This window comes from Cricetulus griseus, chromosome 5 (assembly GCF_003668045.3).
Source record: "Cricetulus griseus strain 17A/GY chromosome 5, alternate assembly CriGri-PICRH-1.0, whole genome shotgun sequence".
NCBI classification, from domain to species: Eukaryota; Metazoa; Chordata; class Mammalia; order Rodentia; family Cricetidae; genus Cricetulus; species Cricetulus griseus.
This window is the reverse complement of record NC_048598.1, coordinates 157,741,179-157,768,370: the sequence shown is the minus strand read 5'-3', so window position 1 is coordinate 157,768,370 and position 27,192 is coordinate 157,741,179.

Sequence of the window (27,192 nt, the reverse complement as noted above, 5' to 3'; positions counted from 1 at the left end):
TCATTATCTTTTTTCATATTTAAACTTCTGTTGCTCACCTATTCCTTGACAGGATTGAAAATTATCATACTTCCATACTTGTCACACCATAGGGAGCAGCTCACATGACTCCCTGAAGTGGCCACTGTAGCAAGAAAGTACCAATATTTCAGGTTCACAAAAGCAGCCTCAAAGAGACACAAGATTCCAGGATAGATCTAGATTATTATTTAATTCAGTAGAAATTTAAGCAACTTTACTACAGGCTGGGAAGAGTTACAAAATACTGACTATAACAATAACCATTTGTATAGGTAGAGGTTTTAATAGGAGATAGAATTGGCTATCCCAGAAGAAAATTCTCTATTTCAGGAATGATGTATACATAAGGTAAATTAAATAGGAAGAGGGCATTAAAGGAAGATCTCTAGTCATGTTTAAATCTGAAAATGTCTATGTCCAGTCAAAGAAATGGACAGCAAGATGAAATATTTGAACCTGGTGAAAATGAGGTTTCTCATGCTAAACATCAGTCCTTTATACAAAGTTCAACTTATTAACAATGTTTCAAAGGCATAGATGAGGAACATGTGTCAGTTCTTAATGGCACGATTTGGTTTCAGATTTTTAAAGCTTATTATTTATATATGCAACTAGCTAACTATTATCCCTGCTGTGATCAGAGATTATAAACTGTGCAAGGATGAGATTGCCACAATTCACTGATTACCTTTTCTTACATTCAATCTTACTTTTGTTGTGGAAAAACAGATGCATGTTCAGCGCCCTGATCAAATGTAACAAACATAATGTCAGGAGTTCATAGAAGAAAGTTTGTAATTGATGAAAATAGTTTAGTAAAACTTTTTTCTAAAGTTGATAAAATTACTGCACAACTAGAAGGCAACGAAGTTGTAAGATTTTTGCAGTCATTTACAAAGGAGCATAAAAATAAAGTACTCATTTTTCCCAAGAGAAATGGAAATGTAATTTCCTAAGTAAAATCCATTCACGGTGGATTTTTTTATTAGCTTTCTGAAATGGAAAGGCTATTAAACATATATTGTTTTGTTCTTCTGAATAGTTTCCATATCTTTGTAAGTGAAGACAGGATCAGCATTGCATTATGAAAAGCAACAGTCATGAATTGAAGCCAGTTTCCAACGCAATGATTGGATAAGGTAAAATAATGTCCAAAACCTAAATGGGGAAAATGTGGTTAGATGAGTGATACCTCCATTACTTACTCCATAGATGCCAAAGAAAAGAACAAAGAAAACTTGGGGTTCATGTTTGCTATTCCTAGCCATTTGTTTGAAAACTCGGTGACATCTTGTGGCTGATACAGATCATCATCACTGGGCTCTGTCGCTCAGGGAGCGAGCTCCATTTCAACATTCTCCAAGAATAGGGTAGTCTGGCATTTTGGGTGGACCTGGAAAATGGAAAATATTCTATGGAAGCTAACATTTACTGACTCAGGGATGACAAAAATGAGAACAAAAATGACTGAAAATGGGAGAGCTCTGTCCTCCAAACTTTGTGTTGCTTTGTCCCATGCACCTGGACAAAATATCTTCAGAATCTAACGATCATTTCACTTAGTAAATAAGTCATATTCTGTACTTTATGTTCTACAAAGTGATACAAGGAAATTTAGTCTTGATCCAGTCCCAACCAGGGTGAAATAAAGAGCTGTAGCTATAGGGTTTTCTAGTCTCTCCCCTTTTCTAGGAAGCTAATGGATTCACAGTCTGAAAACATTTAGTAAGGTTTAGTTTACATTAATGTTTAGGGATGAACTATAAACATATAAATAATCTGTTTTAGCTGTTTATGCCAAATCAAACATTCAAAGAGTCAGCAATAGAATAGAACACTATAAATACTATAAATAATATGTTGTCTGTGGTAAAGTAGATTCAGGTCCTTCTGAGAGAATCTTGCAAGGAAATTGGTCATTTTTAGCATCACAGTATCATTTCTAGTTATCTTGTTAATATTAGAAAGATATGGGCTTACTTCTTCCAAGAAAATAAAAACATTTTCAAAGAAAGGAAGGGGAAATATAAAGCAGACAGTGGTAAGAATTCTATGTGTTTTCCCAGTCATTCAAACGGTCCCTGACAAATAGATCTGCTGAATTAGGATCTCCCCCTAGAACTGCAATCCCCAGGACTTCAAGCAGAGAAGCAAAGTTCCCAGCAAGATATCTATGCACAGCAAGTGGAGAACTTTCAAGTCCCACAGCAGTTCAGTTCCTCTAGGCATGGGCCAATGGCTTTTATTCCTTTAGTACACAGTGAAGAAGAAAAACCTTAGACTTCATCTGTGTTCCACTCAGAATCATGCTGACTGAGCTTGCCTAGATATTCTAAGACTGAAGATGTGGCTACGTCTCCAAACAGAGCAAATTCAGAATAGTGAGCAGGCCAATTGAACTATTGGTCAGGAAGAGAACTTTGCTTTTATTTATTGCCTCTCTGTACACATAGCAGGGAGGCAGAGAAGGAATGGCCATTATATACAAGCATGTAAGGAAATACACTTAGTTAACTAAATCAGTTGCAGTTTGTAAGACAAGGAGGAGTGGCATGGACTTAATGAATGGAATGGGAAAGTTTACCTTGATTTTATAGATGTTCAAGGCAACACGATGAATAAGGCTTGCTCACGAGTGGTAACAGAATGAAGAAACATGGGAAAATGTGGGAGCTCCTCCATATTTCTAGCAAGGAATGAATGACCTATGTAACGGTACCAACATCAACTTTGGAAGTTCCAGAGAAGCTAAGCAGAGAATGAAGGGTAAAAGATAAAGGACGAGCTTTGTTCAGAATAAGCTGCAATTTCTGTAGGGTACCAAATGCCTGCTGGGTGGGCTGGACCCTCCAGACACAAGAGCAAAATCTGGGCTGGGAACCAGAGGTAGCTTTGAAATGTCAAATAAATCACAGAGAAGTTTGGACAAAACAGAGCCACTGTCCGATGATCCAGAAATTCTTGATTTTACTTCTTCCTTTAAGAACCGGAGAATTGAGAGATACACGAGGAACAAACCATCATGTGTTATAGTGCCATTGTTTTCTCTAAATTCCTTGTCTTGCCTTAGTAAACCTCTCTTGATGGACTTTTGTCTCTCTGTGTGGAGTTTATCATACTGCTATATGTGATCAGTCGTACATGCACATAATTCTTCTGAGAACCTATTTGGAGGTTTTTTTAGGGAACCCAGCTATTGGTACACTGTTAACCAAGAAAGTGGCTTTGGGAGGGACATGTACTCAGAATGAGAAGGGAAAGAGATACCCATATAGCAAGCCAGATCAATCAAATCGATTATGATGACCAATGGGGTGATAGATGCCATAGCCTGATTTCCCCTATATCAGACAATTTCTCTTTTGAATGACCCTTGGAGAAGCCGTTCTCTCTGTTCTGCTGCAGAAAACAATCTTGAGATGCAGAAACAGTGACAGTCAGGTCTATGCATCTACTCCACATTCCTTCTTTCATAGAAAAAAAGCATCAAGTCAGCATGCTTGGATCACTGGGAAGAAATTGGATGGCAGATAATTACACTGCATCAAGAAGTTGCTTATTCTAATTCAGTATAGTGTCTTCTGCATGAATTCAAAAGTCAAGGGGATACTGGAACATTCTGTAATTCCACTAGATACTTGTTATATGTTTGTCAAATTTGAATTTTGACAGTAAATGTTAATGTGGACCTTGTAACCTTTCTTATATCATTAAAATCAAATTAAGTGACCAGAAAAAAATCACATAATCTGTTGAGATGAAGCCATGCCATAATTTCAGTCATTCGATATTATATTACAGTGGTTTTTCAGGCTGCCCCATGCTCCAGGAGGCTCATTTTTACAAACAGGTTTTGACTCAATTTTGAAGGGAAATGATTATTGCAGTAGCTGGGTAAACCCCAAACAGTACCATCTGTGAGGCACCAACCAGGTAAAAGGCTGATAAATGACATTCCCGGGATAGAATGGAAACTACCCCATACATTTATTGGGGTAACTTGATACTACAGGGTCACATGAGATTATTAAAATAGCATAAAATAACTAGGTCCAAAAACTTATAGAAGACACCAGACCAAGGAAAGAGTGTAACCGCCCCCACCTAACCCCATAAAGTGATGGAAACCTGACCCTGTGAGGGCATGTCCCCACACCACCCTATTATCTGATACCTGATGTGTGTATCAAGAAAAAAGGACTCCCCAACTGTCCCTGGGTTTCAGCTTGGCTGTTGAGCCTACTAGACTGCCTGTCTGTCTGTTTGTGCTCTGGTTTGGGCCCGAGCCTCAGTTTCCTGTACTGGCCATGTTTTTGTTTTGTTTTGTTGCACCCTGGTTAGGCCTTTCACAGCATATCTGGACAGCTCTGACTCCAGCAACCACACCAGCTTCTCCCTCTCAGCACTGATCTGGTTCATTGTCTTATGAGTACAGACTCTCTTTTTCACCCAACTTCTTAATATATATATATTAAGAATATATATATATATATATGTATTTTATATATGTATATATATATGTATTATATATATATAAATATATATATGTATTTATATATATGTATATATATATTTATATATACATATAAATATATATATATATATGTGTGTGTGTGTGTGTGTGTGTGTGTGTGTGTGCCTATATGGTTTACAGATTTGTGAGGGCATGAGAAATGAAAGTCATAGCTGGCTAAGTTTCCACCAAAGATAACTGCAAAGCAAACCCACTAAAGGATGGAAGTCCAGAGGAGGAAAATGGTTAACAAAGAACAAGAGGTGACTTCTTAGACACCCTAATGCCAAACAGATACAGATTTATTGGAAGCTTAGTCCTGTATCTGGCTACAGGATGCTGGTGGAAATCAGCATAGTGGCCTGCACAGCAATGAACAGAAAATGAGACTAGCAAATAGACATCAGGCTGATTAATGTCAGCATCTAAATACCTCAGAAGGTAACGAAATTTTGAAGGATACTGATAAATAGTGAGACAAAATAGGTAGAGGACAGTGACAGAAGCCATATTCTGCTCTACAAAGAAAAATACCATGTAGCAGTATTGAAGGTTTGCAGCTGAGAAACCAGTACACATGGCAGGGCTATCAGGAACCTTCAAGACACAGAGTTTCTGCGGTAATGGATATGTGAATCATGCAGAGGTTGAAGAAGCCTGAAGTACTAGGCATAGATATGTCTAATTTGGCAACAAAGCATACTGAGAAGTATGGGGCTAGGGAATCAAGAAATGCTATGATTCTTATATATCAGTAAACTGTTAAAGGGCTAGTGAAGAGGAAATATCTGAGAATGGGAAAGAGGCAGTGAGAACTCTTAAAACAGGTCAGTTTGGGGGCTGTAATCACAAGTAACAGGGCTTCAGTTTTGCATATTGGTTGTTCTCTCAGTATCTTCAGAAAAACTTCAATTCGCTCATGCTAGTGATTGAGACCACACTAAATTCTTTTAAACACAATAGTTGGCTCTTCCCAGGCTGTCATTTCTTCAGATACGCAACCCACTATTTTTGCAATGTCAAGTAACTCAGGTTCCCAAATTAAAGTGTTTAGCAGATGGCAGACACCTAGTTCAGAGCATAGCACCTGCCGACAACCCTCCCTTCTGTGCTTCTTGCCAGATCTTTTCTATAAAGCTGTTTCACTCACTATATATCTTATAAAGTGCTTTCAGAATAAAGCACTCTCTCATTAATTCTCTCTTCACATACTTCTGGATTTATCCCACCCTCTCCCAATAAACTGGCATGATTTACAGCATGCAGTCTACTTTTCCCCATTATAAGCATCAAATTCTGGCTCGGGAGACTCTCCTATCCTTATTAAAGCCAAGTCCCTCTCTGTTCCCAATTATTTAAAAAAAAAAAAAAAAAAAAAAACCTTAGAAAGAATAGGTAACAGAATTTTCTCTCTAACATAGTTCCAGGGCTTCCCTTTGAAATACTCCACTCGCAAAACAGACGGCAGCTCTTCCATTTGTTTGCTTCTTTGTGACAGGATTTTGTGTAGCTCGGTTTGGCCTCAAGTTTGCTATCAAGCCTGAGAATGACTTTGAACTTCTGATCATCCTCCCTTTACTCCAAAGTGTTGGAATTACAGGAATGTGCTCTCTCATTCAATTTTACGCAGTGTTGGGGATTGAACTCAGAGCTTTGTGCATGCTAGACTCTACCAAATGACTATTATCACAGCCCTTGTTTTACCCATTTTAAAAATATGTATCTCAAATTCACACTGAGTTTTCTCTGCATCTTTCTATATACAAGTCATAACACCACCTTCAGAATGTTTTCCAAAATACATCAGAGACTCAGTTTGGAGCAAAGTCCAGAAGTAAATACCTCACCCAAGATTTCTGTAAATTCTCAGGGCTACAGCTCACACTGCCTAGGCAGTCATTGAGCCTTTTCTACTTCAAGATATACCTCAGATAGAACAATAGAAAAATAAATAGCATTCTATTCTATTTTCCCCAAACTAGTAATAAGCAGTTCCAATATCAGGGCCTATCATAAGTAATGAAGACTAGTATTAATTTTCCAAGGATTAACAAGAAAAAAAAGAACCACAATCCTTGAAGTCTTACGAGGCCAACAGAAGCATAGATAAGATGGGAATAAATAGTGATGAGATTTCAGATGATAAGTTTTCATTTATGTGATGAAAATGAATGGATTCCATTTAATCAAATGAATTGTTGTTTCTTAGTTCATTTTTTCCCAATTTTTCAGCTTTCAAGACAATATAAATGATAGGAAGTTAGGAACAGATCAAGAACTTGAACAGTGAATCCGAACTATGAAATGTGAAGAAGGTAAGACAGGTGATGTACATAAGCAAAGGGAAGAAGTAGAATTCCATACCAATTTACCATTGTAAGAAGTATTTTCGACAGCAATGGTCCCTTCTACATATGACAAAAGAAAATACCTGTTTTCCCCAGACTTAAATAGGGCCACTTCTGCTGTCTTATGATGAAAGGGAATAATGATCGCTCCCATCATACAACCAGAAGTCCACAAGATTTCTTTAGCAGAGATTTCTGTTATATCATAGCTTATAAATAGATGTAGACACCCATATTGAAGCTTTTAATAAACAATTCATTGTATGCTGTAACAGGATCCCTGGCTGTCTCCAGAATTCATTATTCCACATTAAATGCTATGGAGAATCTGACTTCCTATGTTTGTTTGTTTGTTTGTTCGTTTGTTTGTTTCTGAGGGTTTGGGTGCCACTGAGCATGGGTGGAGGTCAGAGGACAACTTGCAAGTGTCAATCCTCTATTTCTGCAGTGTAGCATAGGCTCCTGGGATTGAATTCAGATCATCAAGCTTGGCAGCAAGTAACTTCACTTGCTGGGCCAACTAACCAGTTCTAACTAATTTTGGATTAGATTAGAATAAGTAGTTAGAACTACTTATTCCATAAGAGCTTTCTCTTAGGACAGAGCATGATGTGACAAAAGAATTTTAGGGTTACAAATCTAAATCTGGGTTCCATCACTACAACCAACTCTTTAAAATTCAGTTTCCTAATTTATTTTTAAAAATGATATATTGACTCCAAATTCTTAGAAATTTGCTTTTCTTGTCAAAAGAAAATTTAACTTGTTCATAATTATCATAAACATTTAACAATACTTTCTTGGTGAAATTACTTCATTAAAAAATAAAACACGATGCAGAATCACACTATTATCTCTTCATATTTTTAAGTTATCTTCTATTGCAGCCACAGTCACACTATTTAATGGAAGTAGATGGTGATAGTTTGTTATGTTTAGATGACTTAATGTGTTCTGAAGTCTTCATTTCCATATGAATTATATACAGCTTCTTGCATCTGTTCCACAGCAGTGTCTTTCTTGGTTCACATAGGTGTTATGACAATAAGAGACACAAAAGACACAGAAAGACAAATACCTTCTCAGCCTATTGCAGTCATACAGTATTTCTTCCTGTGGTGAGCATTTTCTGAAGACTCATTTAAACACTATTTTCACTGTATAACTAATATCAGCATGGGGTTAAATCAAATGACTAAATGACTAAATGGAGATCATTTTCTCAGTGAAATTGTTTTCTCATATTTATCTTAAGCTTGTGAATTGCCTGTTACTGGTCTGACCCACCATCATTTTTTAAAATTATGAAGTAGACAACTCATGCACACACTTGTACTCATTTGCATATCACACACAGCAGAAAGGGACATGAACTAGAAAGAGAAAAATCCAGATTTGAATCACAAACCTAGAGTTCTAGAAGATGCAATAAATAGTTAACTTTAGATAATTAACTTGATGCTTTTGGGAGACAGACCTCTCTGTGAAATTGTCATTCATTCATTCACTCATTCATTTATGCAGCTAGAGTATCAGTTTTTCTGAAAAAAAAATGCTAAGGAACTGTAAAGCCAACCCCTGTTGTCAAGGCTTCTTTAGTTATAACAAAGCATCTACAATCAGCATTGCAAGTAGAGTGTCACAAGGAAAGTGTATGCTGGGATCCAGCAGAAGACAGCACCTGGGTGGGTGTCATTCTGATCTCCTTTCTACTCCTCCCCAGAGAACTTAGTGCTCCCAGGAGCAGACCTTAGGCAACCTCAACAGTTGTAAATACTATTTCTAGATTGGGCACAGTGGGAGAAAGCAGGGAGAGAGTGTGATGACACATAGGACAGAGTATTTAACCCCATTTCCTCCTTAAGGGGAAACTGCAGGTCATGCAGTAGACTAAGTCTCTTGTAAGGGGAAATCACAGGCTCTACTCTCTCCCCAGAAGAAAAGCTTATAATGGTGCTCAGATATCACTCATGCTAGCACCCTAATCTATCTTTGTGGTTCCCCTTAATCTGATGTACACCTTTGTAAATAATCTCAATATTAAATGCCACTCAAATCTCTTATTTTAACTATACTATTTCCTACTGACTCTTTTCTTTTTTAAAGATTGGTGTTTATTATTTCAAATAATGTATATATGTGTGCCCACGTATATATATGGGCACATGTTCAAATGCCACTGGGAGCCAGAGGCATTGTGCCACCCTTAAGCATGAGTTATGAGTGGTTTTCAACCACCCAATCCAAAACCTAGAAATCAGACTTTGGTCCTTTGTATGAGGAGTGAATGATCTTAGTGGTTAAGCCGTCTCTCTATCACCTCTGACCAACTCTAGATATATCACTCAATTTAGACTAGATTGGAAAGACCTTACTTATGAAGAACAGTATGGAAAATACTGTTTGGGATGGGAGGAATTGCATCTGCAAGAATGTAGAGGATTTAGAATATTTGATGTGTCTGGGGCACTATTAGTCAAAGGAAAACAATGGAACAATTAGCCAAGGAAGATGAAGGAAAGTCTGGTCAAGGGAATCTGGGGTCCTTATGAGTGTGATATATGTCCTCTGAAGCATTTCATTCAGACATCCTCAAAATATTATAGCAATGACATTTGGGAGTCACAGAGCAAAGAAGTGAAATTGGAGATAAGGAGAGTATTTACCAGTTTAATATAGTTTTCACAACAGGGCCAAAATCAACAATTATCTGAGCTAAGGTTGTGATAGATGAATGACATTGAAAGCAATTCATACAGAGGCATAAATTTGATAGCCTTGGGACCAACCAAATGTTGGAATAAACCTGATATGTCTGACAATAGTAGTCTGGGGGGAGGGATAGCTTATTGCCCACTAAGCATCATTCTTAGAATTTTATGTGAACTCACTTGTTTTTTGCTTCAGCGTAAATCCTTGTATGTTTAGCATTCTGTTGCTATAATAAAACACCGCCACCAACAGAAACTTGGAGAGGAAAGTATCCATGTCAGCTCATCAGTCTCAATCACAGTATATCAGGAAGGACAGTCAGGGCAGGAACTCAATCAGGAACCTGAGGCAGAAACTGAAACAGAGGCCAGAAGGAAAGCTGTTGACTAACTTGATCCTGTGGCTTTCTCAGTTTGCTTTCTTATACCACCCAGGACCACCAGCCCAGGGGTGGCACAACCCACAGTGAGCTGGGTCCTTCCACATCAATTATCAATTAAGAAAATAACCCACGGGTTTACCTACAAGCCAAGCTGATGGGAGATTTTTCTCACCTCAGGTTCCCTCTCCTTAAATGACTCCAGTTTGTATCAAGTCATCAAAAAACTAGCCAGCACGCCCCTGAAAATACTTTATCCTTCTTTCCTAAATGCAGCAATCAAAGTGCAAGGAGTAGCATGTGTGTCACCTGGGTAATAAAGTTAGGGTAGACAAGATTATAGAAGGGATTTATAAAGGAAACATAAAATAGATTGGAAATCTTGGTCTTGGTGGTAAGATATTCAAATGATAAAATCTGACAAGAGGTTAGATATGCCAGCCTATAGGCAATACACAGAAAAGTGGCTAGAGATAAAACACTATCAACACTTTCTCCACAACTGAAGTCTTGAGAAAGTCTGCATCTCTGGGGAAATGATGCAAAATAAAAGGAGTTTAAGGTTATAGACCAAGGCAATGCCAACATTTGAAGAATAGGAAAAAGAAGATATGAGCAACAGAGGCCAGGCCACAATCCCATCCTCTCCTCAATCTCATATCTTCACTGATCACTGACTTTACCTGTAGAGAATTATCTGCTCCAGAAAGTTAACTATATCCTTTGTCTTTTGCTTCTTCCTTTGAAAAGGAAAAAAATGCCCTTAAGTGATATCATCCCATATTCCCTTTATCCAAACCTTTCTTGGTTCTCAGGAAACATTTTAGGTAATAATGCCTCTCTGGAATTTGGTTTCAAAGATCTGATTCAAGGAATCAAAAAAAAAAAAATTTCTATAGCACTTGGTGGGATTCTCTGTTCTTTTTGTGGATATTTTCCTTTGCTATTACCTGTCTTTGTTTTATCCCCCCTCCAACCTGTAGCAATATATCCTCAAATATATACAGACTAACTAAATAAGAAAAATTCTTCTTTATGGATCGCATTGCTTCCAGAACAGTGTTGTGGCCATGGTGGCCATTTTGTAAATTGTGTGCACTCACTGGTTTCATGTTTGTAGTTCTACCTGCTTTGGATGATTCTGAGTGCATTCTCTATTCTATGGCAAATGTTAAAACAGTTGCTATCCTTTAGTCTTAGCACCATCACTTCTCCACATGAACAATGTATTCATGTCTAGTAAGATCACCTTCTTGACATATGATAGGTAGGATTTTAGTTGGAGGGGTGGTAGAGGAGGAAGGGAGGGAGAAGGGAACTGGGATCGTCATGTAATCCAATCTTGTTTGTAATTCAAATATATAAAAAATAAAAAAAGATCACCTTCTCCTTGAGAAACTGTTATGTCCTCTGTATTTTTCTGCCTATTTATAATTCATATTCATATAACCATAATTCTAGTCTTGCCATATCGCTGTTTCTTGTAAACTGATGTCTGTTAGCCTGATGTTTTCCCACTTTCCAAATAAAAGATGAATTTTCCAGGTTTCATCTGGATGGAATGCACTAAACATGCAAGGGGCATCAGTAGGAAGAATTTAGATACTTTAGAATATAGTTCAAGACAAACAAGGTTTGTTGTTTACTTGAGCTCTTATTACATATTTCCAGAACCTAATTACTTCTATGATCTTGTACTGAAACTTATCAAAAATGCTAACATGTTAGGGGAAAATTTTCCCATCTTAAAACTTAACACAATACTTTACCACATCTCTTCACTTGACTTTGGAACAAATTGCAGTTCTCTTATACTATGTTTTGAAATAACACCCTATGAGAACTTTGTGCCATCTCAGATGTTTGTCATAAATGAGCCATCCATTTGCACCAACTTTAAATACTGAGTCTTATGTGTGTAAATCTACAATTGATGTTGGCTTTGCCATTCAGATGAATGCTATGTGCTTCTTTATAATGTATCATTGTATTTGGGTTGTTAAAATAGCATGTAGAAGTGATGATATTAATAAAATACTAATTTGTGCTCCAATAATCGGGTCCCACAGATAGACAAATGTTATTTCTTAGTATGTTTGCTAACTACCAAACATCGAAGTTTGTTTGATAAAATAGTATAAGATCATCTCTTTCATTTTAATCTAAGAAAATAATCATATCAATAGCTATAATTATCTCTAGAACTTATATGCTTTGTATTATATTATTATTCACTAATTGGATTTACAATTGAGAAACTAAACTTCTTCTTAATTAATTTTTATCTTTTAGGGAATAAATGTAACACTTAAGTAATGTACACGGCTCTATCTACTTTAAATTGATGCATGGGTGTGGAATTTTCAAAGGCTCAAGGTGCTAAGAAGTAGGCTTGAGTTTTATCTTCATTACTTTACCAGCTTAAGCTATTAAATCATGATTTTCTCACCTGTAAACTGGGGACCTTAATAAAATATAAATTACAACACTATGAAGATTCAATTAGCTCCTAAGTATAAAGCTAAAGTGTTCCTAACTGGAAAACCCTTATATAATTCACCAGCATTATTCCAGGTCTTGAAGAGCTCAATAATTCAATGAGGGAGAATTGAGGAGAATGTGTTTGGGAGCTCAACATTACTGCCCTGTTCTGAAAGACTGGTTCAGTTTACTTCCCATGAACTGCCAAAATGTCTCAGTCATTGAAGTAATTTTCATCAAAGATGCAGAAAGGTACAAAACAGCATCACTTCAAGCCATCATTTCTGTCAACACAAAAAAGAAAAAGAAAACAGAACATTTACAAAGTCATAACATTTTGTGAGTAAGCTAGAAAATCGAAGCCATTAGACCAACAAATGAAATGAATCCCAGACAGTGACAAACTTGCTCTAAAGGGAGCAAGACAAGGAGACTTTCATCCTTGGCTGAGCTATGGCAGTCATAGCAGCATATTAAAAATCAAAGTGACCATTTGGAATAATTGAGATGTACTTACAGTTTAAAACACACACTTCAGAAAGGGCATGAGAGAGAGAGAGAGCACCCCTAGTAGGCTGAGGTGTGCATGCCTGTGGGAGCCAAATTCTTATAGACAAGTTTGAAATTGTAAAGTCTTCCCCATACCCTTCTCTCATAGCAAGACAAATCTTTGCACTGCTGGGGGAAAGCTGGTATGGCAAGTCAGAGGGAATAAGTATCCACATATGAAGAAGCAGCAATTTCCTTTGATCCTAAGGGAATAAGGCAAAGATATGAAGATATTTCTAACACAGAGAAAAGGCTAGACGAACGCCACCATCACCCTGCTGCACCCAATTAAAACCTTTCTCATATAAAAGGCAGACTTTGGTACTCAGCACAAGTAGTAAACCCACCCAGCAACCTGGACTCTCTGGAGTCTGCTCACATTGCGCCATACTCCAGTTGAGGTGAGTTCTGACTAGACCCATCCCCCCCCCACCCCGCCCCCCCACCCCGCATCCCTTCCTTAGGAATTCCTGGGTCTCCTCTGCTGTAATGGACCCACCCCAGTAGCCCAGACTATTCAGAGTCTGCCCTCATTGCAGTCTTGGCTGAGCTACACACTCAGCTTGAGCTTGAGTCTTATCACCCCTATCCCCTCTGCATGAGGAGAACACCAGGAGAGACAGGACCATCCAGAGTTGCCAACATCAAAGTCTTGGCTTACCTACACTCAACAAGAGACAAAGGAAGAGGGAATGACCCCAGCTGTGCCCACTGGAAGAAGGGATGGGAAGAGGACAGTAAAAAACACATTCAACAACAGAGAACCCAATATGACACCACCAGAATCTAGGGAATCTAAACTAGCAAGATCTGAACATCCCAACACAGAAAAGAAGGACCTTAAAAACAACATCATGAAGATGTTAGAGATGCTCAAAGAGGAAATGAAAAATCCCCTTAAAGAAATGGAAATAAAACAAAAAATACAGAAAATGGAGGAAGGACAAACCAAAAAATTCAAGAAATAAAAAAATCTCTTAAAGAAAACAAGGAAAGCCAAGAAAGAAAAACAACCAAACAAGAGAAGGAAACAACACAAAAGGGTCAAGGCTTGAAAGCTGAAGTAGAAACAATAACGAAAACACAGAATGAGGGAATTCTGAAAATAGAAAAGCTGAGTAAATGATCAGGAACTACACATGTAAGTATAACCAATAGAATACAATAGATGGAAGAGGGAATCTCGGGCATTGAAGATACAGTAGAAGAAATAAGGTCATCAACCAAAGAAAATCTTAAGTCCAAAAGTTCCTAACAAAAATATCCAGGAAATATGGGACACCGAGAAAAGGCCAAACCTAAGAATAATAGGAATAGAAGAAGGCAAAGAAATACAGCTCAAGGGCACAAAACAACCATATTCAACAAAATCACAGAAGAAAATTTCCCAAACTAAAGAAGGACATGCCTATGAAAGTACAAGCTTACAAAACACCAAATAGATTGAACCACAAAAAGAAGTCCCCTTGCCACATAATAATAAAAACACTAAACTTACAGAATAAAGAAAACATGTTAAGAGCAGCAAAGAAAAAAAGAGCAACTAACATATAAAAGCAGACCTATCAGAATTGCCCCTGACTTCTCCAGGGAAATTCTGAAAGCCAGCAGGTCCTGGATAGATATTCTACCAACACTAAGAGACCATGAATGCCAACCCAGAATACTATGCCCAGAAAAGCTTTCAATCACTATATATGGAGAAAACAAGATATTCCATGACAAAACCAGATTTAAAAAATACAAGTCCACCTTCAGCAAAGTGGCAGGATACAGATTAACTAAAATAAAAAAAGTAGTCCTACTATATACAGATGATAAATGGGCTGAGAAAGAAATCAGAGAAGCATCTCACTTTAAAATTGCCACAAACAACATAGAATACCTTGAGGTAATGCTAACCAAAAAAGTGAAAGACCTGTATAGTAAGAATTTTGAGACTTTAAAGAAAAAAAAAATTAAAGAAGACACCAGAAAATGAAAGGATCTACCATGTTCTTGAATAGGTGGGATCAATATAGTAAAAATGGCAATCTTGCCAAAACCAATTTACAGATTCAATGCAGTCCCCATCAAAATACCAGCACTCTTCACAGACCTTGAAAGAACAATTCTCAACTTTATATGGAAAAAAAAGTCCCAGGATAGCCAAAACAACCCTATACAATAAAGGAACTCCGGGAGGCATCACCATACCTGACTTGAAGCTCTATTATAGAGCTATAGTCCTGAAAAGAGCTTGGTATTGGCAGAAAAATAGACAGGTAGATGAATGGAATCAAGTTGAAAACACTGATATTCATCCACACACCTACAAACACCCAATTTTTGACAAAGAAGCTAAATCCGTACAGTGGAATAAAAATACATCTTCAACAAATGGTGCTGGCATAACTGGATGCTGGTATGTACAAGACTTCAGATAGTTCCATGTCTATTGCCATGCACAAAACTTAAGTCCAAATGGATCAAAGAACTCAACATAAATCCAGCCACACTGAACCTATTAGAAGATAAAGTTGGAAATACCCTTGAATTAATTGATACAGAAGACCACTTCCTGAACATTACACCAGTAGCACAGACACTGAGATCAACAACTGATAAATGGGACCTTCTGAAACTGAGAAGCTTCTGTAAGGCAAAGCACACAGTCAGCAAGACAAAACTGGAGCCCACAGAATAGCAAAAGATCTTCACCAACCTCACATCCAACAGAGGGCTGATCTCCAAAATTTACAAAGAACTCAAGGAGCTAGTCTCCAAAACACCAAATAATCCCATTAAAAAGTGGGGTATAGAACTAAATAGACAATTCTTAATAGAGGATTCTAAAATGGCTGAAAGACACATAAGAATGTGCTCAACATCCTTAGCCGTCAGAGAAATGCAAATCAAACCAACTCTGAGATACCATCTTACTCCTGTCAGAATGGCTAAAATCAAAAACAACAATGACAGTTTTTGCTGGAGAGGATATGGAAAAATGAGAACACTCCTCCACTGCTGGTGGGAGTGCAAACTTGTACAGCCACTTTGGAAATCAGTATGGAGGTTGCTCAGGAAAATGGGAATCAGTCTACCACAAGGTCCAGCCATTCCACTTTTAGGCAAATACCCAAAAGAAGCACATTCATACAACAAGGACATCTGTTCATCCATGTTCATAGCAGCACTATTTGTAATAGCCAGAATTTGAAAGCAACCTAGATGCCCCTCAACTAAAGAATGGATAGAAAAAATGTGATACATTTGCACAATGGAGTACTACTCAATGGGAAAAAAAACAATGGAATCTTGAAGTTCTCAGGGAAATGGATGGAACTAAATGAAACCATTCTGAGTGAGGTAACCCAGTCACAAAAAGACAAGCAAGGTATTTACTCATGCATATATGGATTTTAGACATAGAGCAAAGTTTTACCAGCCTACAATCCACACTGCCAGACAAACTAGGGAACATGGAAGACTCTAAGAGAGAAATACATAGTCCCCCGGAGAAGGTCAAAGGGACAAGATCTCCTGAGCAAACTGGGAGCATGGGGGGAGTGATGGGGGAAGTCCTTCTGTGTATATGTCTCTCTTATTGTTTAATGAATAAAACACTGTTGAACAATAGGGAAGCAAGTTAGGTGGGACTAGGAGAGAAGGAGGATTCTGGGATATGTAGTAGAGAGGAGTTTCCATGTGATCCACGGAAGAGAGGTGGCATGCCACTGGTGTCCTCTATAAGGTAAGTCTCTATAAAAATATAGAGATTAATACTTATGGTTGATAATTAAGACTGAGCTAGCAAACAAGAAATCCTACTCATTGTCCAACAGCATTGTAACTAATATAAGACTCTGTTTGTTATTTGGGGGCCCTAATGTGGCAGCAGAACCCAGAAATCTGACAGAAAGAGTTATCATTACAGGGGAGGGGAGAGGGAGCTAGGATAATGAGAAGGGGAGAAGAGGAGGGGTGAGGAGAACATGAAGGAATGGGGAGGTTGAGTTGGGGGAAGAATAGAGGAGAGCAAGATAAGAGATACAATAATAGGGGGAGCCATTATAGGTTTAGAGAGAAATCTAGCACTAGGAAAATGTCTGGAGATCTACAAAGATGACACCAGCTAACAATCTAAGCAACAAAGGAGAGGCTACCTTAAATGCCCTCCCCTGATAATGAGATTGATGACTAACTTATGTGCCATCCTATAGCCTTCATCCAGCTGCTGGTGGAAGTAGAAGCAGACACCCACAGCTAAACACTGAACTGAACTGTAATCTACTTGCAGAGAAGGAGGAGTGATGAGCAAAGGGGTCAAGAACAGGCTAGTGAAACGCACAGAAACAACTGACTTGGACAAGGGGGAGCTCTTGGTCCCCTGCTGGGAAACCAGCATGGGACTGATTCAGAACCTATGAACATGGGTGTCAGTGAGGAAACCTCAGAAATCTATGGGGCCTCTTGTAGTAGATCAGTACTTATCCCTAGCATGTGAATGGATTTTTTTGAGTCCATTTCACATAGAGGAATACTCCCTGAGCCTTGACACAAGGGGGTGGGCCTAGGCCCTATCCCAAAGGATATGACAGACCCTGAAGACTCCCTATGGAAGGCCTCACCCTCCCTGGGGAGAAGAAAGGGTATGGGATAGGTAGGGTGTTATTTGGGGGGGGCAGGGGAAGAGAGGAGGAAGAGGGAACTGGGATTGACATGTAAAACAATCTTGTTTGTAAATCAAATAAAAAATGGAGAAAAAAGGCCAATTAAATTTAAGCAGGCTGAGTATACAGTAGTGAAACTTTCTAAGTATGTAATTTTAAATTGTCTCAAGACATACTGTTAACTTGGTTTCAAGATAAGGTCAAAGTTCAGTTTCTCAAGACAAATTTTCAAAATAGCCCCATTTTCACCACAATAAAATGAGGAGATGTTTTCACTACTGACCCATATTTATTTTGTGATCTGGGCACATAATTACACATAGAATTATTTTTTCCAGTTTTTATTAGAAAGAAAATTATTTTACATGTCAATCCCAGGTCCCTCTCCCTCCTCTCCTCCCCTGCCCCCCCCCCAACTAATGCCCTACCCATCCCATACTCTTTCTGCTCCCCAGGGAGGGTGAGGCCTTCCACAGGAGTCTTCAAATTCTGTCATATTCTTTGGGATAGGGCCTAGGCCCACCCCCTTGTGTCTAGGCTCAGGGAGCATCCCTCCATGTGGGATGGGCTCCTAAAGTCTATTCCTATGATAGCGATAAGTACTCATCCAGTACAAGAGGCCCCATAGATTTCCAAGTTCTCCCCATTGACACCCACATTCAGGGGGTCTGGATCAGTCCCATGGTGGTTTCCCAGCTATCAGTCTGGTGACCAAGAGTTTTCTCTTGTTCAGGTGAGCTGTTTCTGTGGGTTTCACCATCCTGGTATGGACCCTTTTGCTCACACATAGAATTCTTGGTACTTCCTCAAAATAACTCATGGCCACTGGAAATTTACTTAGTGCCAAGACATTGCCTCGAGTAGTGACAATTTCTTGACTTACCAGTGTAAACCATGGACAGTAGGTTTCAATATTCTTTCTTTTTAATTAATTATTTAATTAATTTACATCCCAGCTGCAGTTTCTCCTTCTTCCTCTCCTCCTATTCCAGCCTGGCCTTTCATCAACTCTCTGTTCCCATCCCCAATGCATTCCTCCTCTTTTTCTGTTTAAGAAGAATGGATCTCCCATGACTATCAACAAACATAGCATCTCAAGATGAAATAAGACTAATCACCTCCCCATGTATTAAGGCTGGGCAAGGTGACCCAGTATGAGGAATAGGGTCCCAAAAGCTGCAAAAAGTCAGAGTTATTCCCTGTTCCCATGGCTAGGAGTCTCACAAGAGGACCAAGTAAGTCATCTGTAACATATAGGCAGGATGCATAAGTTAGTCCCATGAAGGCTCCCTGGCTGTCGGCTCAGTCTCTATGAGCCCCTGTGAGCCCAAGTTAGTTGATTCTGTGAGTTTTCACTTGGTGTCCTTTACCCCTCTGCTTTCTCTTCTTCTGCAGGATTCTTCAGTGAAATCTTCATTAAAATCCCAACACAATTTGTTACAGACCTTGAAAGAATAATACTCAATTTTATATGGAAAAACAGAACAAACAGGATACCTAAAACATTTCTGTACAAAAACATAAAACCCGTCCATGGTTTTAACAAATAGTGAGGATCTAAATGGATGTCAGATGGTATAATAATGCAAATAATTCCATCTCTATCACCCTGCACAAAACTCAAATCCAAATGGATCAAAGACTTCAACATAAATCCAAATATACTGAACCCGATAGAATACAAAGTTGGGAATAATCTCAAACACAATGATACAGGAGACAACTTCCTGAACTGCACATCAATAGTACAGGCACTAAGTTTGACAATTAGTAAATGGGACCTTATGAAATTGAAAAGTTTCTATACGGCAAAGGACATGATCAATAGGACAAAACAGAATTCTACAGAAGAGGAAATGATCTTTATCAACCCTACTTCCAAAAGTGGGCTGATTTCCAAAATCTATAACGAACTCAACAAAATAGATACCAGCAAACCAAAAAAATCAGTTAATATTCTAATTGACTTTAAAACTCAATACCTAGTAGAGTAGATCCTATCAGTCTCATTTTACAGAAGGAACTGGGGGGTTGGAGACATGAATGCAGAATGCCAGGTGGTAATCAGTAACCTGTATCTGCAACTAAAAAGCTAATTTTTCTTACTTTATCACATTTCTTTGTTAACTCATATTAGTAATTTATAACTATGTAATGCAGTACAGTTTAAAGAGTTCATAGTATCCAAGAATAATAGTCATTGAAACTATAAGCCTTCCAAAATGTGTCTTTGTATTCCTCCTTGCTGATCTCCTCATAGTCAAGTGGACTTCTTGTACACATTTTGAAATCTCTATATGCTATGTATCCATCACTTCTCATTTCAGGAAATTCCATCTTGACAGGATGAACACTGCCTCTCAAGTGTAAATAGACATGCATTTAATCTTGGTCCACATAGTGGTCCTAATAGAGTCCTTTCTTGGCCTTCTAATCAAGAGCTCTTTTGTCCCTAGAAATGGCTGACAATTTGAAGATCACTTCCCTTTCCCTTGGCCAGTTGCAGCTACTAGTCTAGAGCCTTTATCAACCTCAAACAATATTTTTTCAGGAAGATTATTGCAGATCCACAACAGACTGATTTCAGACACACCCTGTAGGTCTGAATGAACTACCTTAGATGAGTTGGAAACCAGATCCTAGTCTTAGCCAGGTTTTTCCTAATATAACTAATCTCATGCCTGAATGTGTCTCATAAATGGCAAATCCCTCCCAATTGGTTCCCCAGGCTATGGAGAGGAAGCCAGTGTTAACCAAAGGCAATATGGCACTCTACTAATTATTTAATAGAGATAAACAACATGCCATTGAGGATTTTACAAAAGAAAGAAAACTTCTTTATCAACATAAAAAATTGCATATACATTTTATTTTGCTTGTTCAAATTCAGATTACTAGCTGAAAATCTTAGGCAGTCTGCTTCCCCAAGGTACCCCACATCATACCATAATGTTCACCTATTGCTTGCCCAAGATGTCTTTTGCAGCAACTCTAAAAGTAAACTTATTTTCTTTATTCAGTTTTATTCGATAAATTTCTTATGGAAACATGCAATTAAATTTTTTGCTGTTCAAGAGAGGTTAATCATTCTGAAAAAAATTGTCATTGAATTTTTCTATGACAGGATAAAAGCAAAGCTGTGTTTGATGCACCACTTTTGGTGGAAATTATAAAGAGTTGAATCAATACCAAAGAGAGTGCAATCTGATTTTGTATTCATATAGTCATTATCTTAACTGATCAATTTTAGCTAAAAGCACCATAATTCATTTACTAAACTAACTATGGACTTCTTTCAAAATATAACTTAAATTATCTAGTAAACTTCTTGTATGATCCATAATTCATATTTCATAACAAAAAGAAATAGCTTTTTATTTAATGAGCATTGACAAATAGCCTAATTAGTTTTTTAATACAAAACACTGTGTTTGGATCAAAAGGTCTAATGTCTTAGAAGGGATCATAAGAACTTGAAGCTAGATCTTGAAAGAATGTTGCAATCTTGGCTTTTCAAGTATCCCTGTCATACCACTATTTCATCTTAAATGTCAAATTCATGTGGATTAAATGTTAGAAGTCCATAAGTTGTAAGATAAAGGTCTTGTATATATAAGTGAATTAAGCAGCCACACAGAAAAAGAAGTTTTTTTTTTTTTTATTAATGTTAGGAAAAAAACCAGAAACATTTAAAAAGAAAGCCATATCACCTTTGTCCTTTTGTTGACATGGAAATAATAACTGAATCCTGAATCATTTTCTTATCAATATTTATGACTTGAATGCATCTCACTTGAAAGAAGGCATTCTCCTTCTTGCCTAATTCACATTGCAAAAAGAACCTTTAAATTCAAAAATGAAAATATGGGATCATTCCTTATGGGATGTTCACACTGTTCTTGGCACAGTCCCAAGGCAAGCAGAGCAATGGTTTCTACCCAGGAGATTTACTATCTAAGAAATACAGAGCCATTTGCACAGTGAGAAAAACAGTGTTTCTGCTGAGTATCAGGGAAACAGAATGTCGAGTACCTCTTGATGTTTTGTCCTTTATTTCCCCTATACTTTAATTTTCTGTCTTCTTCCTTCAGTTTATTTGCACAAAACATTTTCATAGAAAGAATGAAAGGACATGAGGGGAAAGAAAGGGGCAAATTCTATACCTAAAGAGCTACCAAAAGAACTCAAGAACACAAAGGCATATAGGAAAGAAGCCTTTTTGGACAAGAGAGACTTGGAAGAGTCAGGAAGGCTTAGAGGTAGGACCCATTTTTTCACTTGTTCTCTAATACTGGAACTGACATGGATATTCAGTCATGTCAGATTTTCTTTGGAGCACTGGGATGGCTGAAGAAAAGGCTGTAATAGAAACTAAGCTTGGCTCTACACTCTTCAACTTGACTTAAGGCCTATAGGTTGTCCATGGTCCCTCATGTGTACACTGATTGTACATTGATTCTCTCTCTCTCTCTCTCTCTCTCTCTCTCTCTCTATATATATATATATATTATATATATATATATATATATATATGCATGTATATGTATATACACATGTGTGTGTGTGTGTGTGTGTGTGTGTGTGTGTGTGTGTGTGTGTGTGTGTGTCCCTTAATCTCATTCTCCTTCTCTCCATCTTTGTTTCCCTCTGAAGTGAGGAGCTTTCCTGTTTCATACTCTCATCATGGTGAAAAAAAAAAAAAACAATGGACCAGCTGACTATGATCTGAGACCATGAAAATAATGAAACCTTTATCTATTTAAACTGTTTTGCTTAGACATTTTGTTACAGCAAAGAAAAGCTGACTAACACATAGGGGGAAATGCTGAAGCAAAAGGATTGCTTCAAGTTCAAAGTCAACTAGGTCTAGAATGCTACATAATGTGTTCTAGGCAGGCCTACCTCCCCTTCCTGAGTTCAAGGAAGGTAGGTTATTGTTACTGTAGGTAATGTTGTAGATTCAGTGGCTATGTCTTTTAATGCCTGAAGTCATTAACCAAAAGCACAAAACTAAACCATCTTATTAAAATCCTTGAATGTGTTTCTGTTGTTGTTTTAACATTATTGTGCATCACAGAATGTCTTGATTCTTCTATGTCACACCAAAGATAATACATATGAATGAAACCTCTGTGTGACACCTTCCCATTTTATAATCATCTAATCATCTCCAAATTTCACTTCCTTGCCATCATAGGAAACAAGAAAATCTGCTACACTTTATTTTCTATCCACTTGTTAATATGCCACATCTTTTGGTCTTAAGATAAACATGAGGGTACTTGGATCCTCTTGTTAGTATTACTAAGGCAGACAAACACACATGACTATGCCAATTTCTATGACCCTCAGGTGCATAGAAAGGCAGAGGCATCATTGCAGCAAATGAGGTGAGACTGTCTTGGAGAAAACAGCTAGCTACTGTTTGGAAATCCATTATATTTCCTGTATATTGATAGCATATGCAGATGGGTCATCCACTAAAACAACTTGAGTGGTCATAAAATTTCATAATTGAAAAGTCCTACAGAAGTCCATTAGTGCAACCTTAACTTGACCTCTGTACTAAAGCTCAGCAAATTGTGGCCAGAGAATCCAGCTATTACTTTTATTTATCTTGAAACAGACATTTATTTATTTTAAAATAGGACATTTTTGCTTTCTTTTTAGGAATCATAATAATGACACTTTTAAGGGCATATACTTTGCTAGAATAGCTAATTTTTTGGTCCATCTAAAAGATCATAAGTAGAGCTTGCCTGGTTTATTTTGTTATAATTTAATGCAGTTGTCTAAGGCCCAAATACAAAAATATGAATTAATGTGACTAACTGGTTCTGGTGCCATAGTTATGATAGGTTAGGCTGTGCAATCATCCCATGCCCTCAAAATTCAAAGAAGATACTATTGCAAATATCAGGCTTTTGCCTCCTGTGAACCACATGAATGTTAGTGAATTTTAAACGTATTCATAGGTTTGATAAGTACAGCTGTTTTTACACACATTTTGTACAACCACATATACATTCATCTATTATAGACAGAATAATCTAAAAATGGCTAAAATCACAAAACACTTATTTTTCCTATAAAATATGGACCGTGGAAATCAACCTTACGTCAAAAGATAAATGGACTTAACCTAGACTGTCCATTAGAAACCCAAGAAATTGAATCCTTGGTAGGAAGCAGATACTTTATCAATGTTACATAGTTGATGGAATTTGTTTTCTCTGAGAAAACATGGCTGTTAAACACAGACCATTATAACAACTCCTAAGACCGTTTCTCTCTCCCTTTGCTCTCAAAGCAAGTTCACGGTTCACTGAAACACTTGAACCTGTTCTCAAAAAAAGCCCAATCTCAGTTTACATATATAACATTTATACCTTCAAATTCATCTTCTTCTCTTTAACACAGATGAACAGTTTAGTCCTCTCAAAAGCCACGCCCTCCTCTCACCCTGAATCCTGTCTCAACAGAATTCATCCTGTGCACTTCTTTCAGTGACTCTCCTTTCAAGTAGATTCCCAGCAACATAGAAGAATCTGCATTATTAAATACTAGAGAAGGAAAGAAGAGAGAAAGAAATAAGGGGGATAGTAGGAGTAAAGATGGGGGGATGAAAAATCAAAGAGAGGTGGAAAGAGTTCAGAGAAGTTCACCACCTCTCTTGTTACCAAAGGCTCATATTTTCTATACTACCTTCCTTTAGGCTGAGCTCCAAGAAAAAAATTGTTGTCCCTCAGAACTCTTACAAAACTCAGGAGCAAGTGCACATTATCATCAACAGCTGCCCAACAAAAGGCTTGAACCCAAGACTTTTGAGCAATCAGTGTAAGAACTGAAGAAACCCAGGCCAGGACCAATAAACTGCAACCCTTATGACAACATCAGAAAAAGTGCCTGCAGGTTCCAGTGTTGCTCTGGAAGTCCAGCTGACACTCTGACTGGGTAGATCTCTGGATACTGCTCTAAAATGCAATGGGCATTGATATCCATAGCTCTTTATTGATTGATTAGTTGGTTGTCTGGTTAATTGGTTTATTTATTTTCAGTGCTGTGGTTAGGAATCAAACCCAGAAGCTTACACACATTACCCAAGAACTCTCACAAGTAACATTCCCTCAGGTCAAGAGAATTCATACTTCTAATATTTTGTGTTCCTTTAGGGTGCCCTCCTAGAAACTGTTCCAGCAGGCTTGCTATGTGTGTTACCTAGCTATTCACTTAATACTACCATTCCAACAGTACCATTGTTCCAACAATGTCACCCTCCTTTTTATAGGAAACCACCTTAATAGAATAATCAGAACTTACTATGGTTATTACTATAGTTCTTATTCCTTTCTTAATTCACCACAGAAAGGCCTTACCACCTACATTTCTCTGAACATAAGATGATCAACAATAAGCCCCATTGCCATATTCCATTCTTTTTTCATGACACCACCAAGAGCTTTGACTTTGTGCATCCCTTCTTCCTTCTTGAGAAGTTACATCACTTGGCATCTAAAATTTCACTCCCTTTTGATTGTTCTTGCTCCTCAATCATCTTATACCTTTTCTATCTTCATTGCTGATTATTTACAGCCTGTGATTCCTCAAATATTCCACAATTTAGCTCTCAAAGCTTCCTACCTGAGTGAGAATTCTGCTTGCTTTGTTCTATATTATAACCCAGGACCTATGACAATACCAGTGACACTATAAGTGTTCATTGTATATTTATTGAATAAGTAAAACAATATATACATGTAAAAGTGGACAAATAAATCCCCTTTCTTCTATTTCAATCCATTTAACTAAAATCACCATTGTTTAACATTCCAGTGAGAAACTTCTATTAGTCATGCAAGAGATTGCTGTGAGGTGGCTGATTAAACATCTCATTTCCAAAATGAAATTCTCATCCTTGGGTCACTATTTTCAAACAACCCTACAGGTCTCTTGAAAAACCCCCACATGGATTATTATTTATTCTTTTCATTACTTCATGACATTCTCAAAGACCAAGTGAAAAACACATGTCAAAGCAATCTCTCCCTATTTCTTCTGACTAAAATCAATATTCTTCCTGCTCGTAACAGCAGTAAAAACCATCACAATGGTTTCTGTTAACTCAATGGAATGTCAAGTGATATCTCCGATATCTCCGGGTATTGTTACCAGCAGGGATATCAACACAATACTAGCAACAGCCTATAATCACTGTGGCTTTTATTATCTACAAAATGTCATGTGTGCATATGGCATTTCACAAACAACACAGTGGAAACAAGAACCCTGTCGCTAACAGCTTAGAGATTATTTAGACAAAGAACCAAAGAATAGAGAATTGAAACTTAAGAGGAGGGCCTGCTCATACTGAGAAAAGAGTGGGATGGATCTAGAGAGGTAAGTCTCATTCACAAACAGCAGATGTAGTTCAAATGGACTTTCCAAAACCCTTCTCTCTGTTGGTCATGGAGAAGATAGCTCAGAACATATCCACCATAAAAAAACGAGACAATAAAAAATCAATAAACAACACATCTCAGCAATAATTGCTTAGCAATATCTTATGACATTGTATTGGTTTTAAAAAAATCTACCCTTTCCCAAGACAATTCCATAAAAACCATATTGAGTTTAGTCTACCTATGAATTTATAAGTTTATAAATCTTGGAACACCTAATTTAGGCTATTATTTACAACAACTGAGCCCACTAAAGATTTGCAACACAAGGAAAGTAAAATTTGAAAGGGGGGCATTTGTATATGGGTAAAGCAGTACTGAAGGATGAGGCAATGCATCATACAGATCCCCTCAGAAAGCAGGATATAACATGGGGGAAGATGGACTCGGTGCTGTAAGAACAAAACACCTGGATGACCCTAACCCCGCCCCCTAACAAGCGGGTACTCACTCACCCGCCATGCCTTTTGACCTTTGCCCTACTGCGCATATGCAACCTTCCCTTTAAAAGGTCCTGCCCCACACCCCCCTCTCTCTCTTTCTCTCGGCTTCCCTAGGGTTGGCTGACTGCCCATCCCCCCTTTCCCCCCTCTCTAATAAATAAACTCCACGTGGATTGCTTATTCGTTGTTCCTTTCCTTATTAGCAGCTGCAGCTTAAACAAAAGAACAACAGGTGCTGCCCATGTTCTAACCATGCAAAGGAAACCAAAACGTTTGTGTGCAATTCTCTAAGCTTGGGTGGTTTGTCCAATTGTAATACCATATCATGTCATCAAAACAAAATAGAGTCACAGGCAAAATTTTCTCATTTGAAAGATTATTTCAAAATAGACTCTGCATTTTTAAATGTATTATAGAATGTAAAGACATGTGAAACTGTTTTCTTATCTTAACAAAAGCACTGTGTGGTTCCTGACTCTTTGGAGTACATAAAGAAAACACTGAGAGTTCTCTCTTTACCCATTACCAGAACCACTCAAAAGCTATTGGGAAGATACAGTGCAACACAAAATGGGACATGGACAGGATTCTTAGAGAGCACATCAGAAAGATCAAGGTGTACCTGTCTTTCTCTT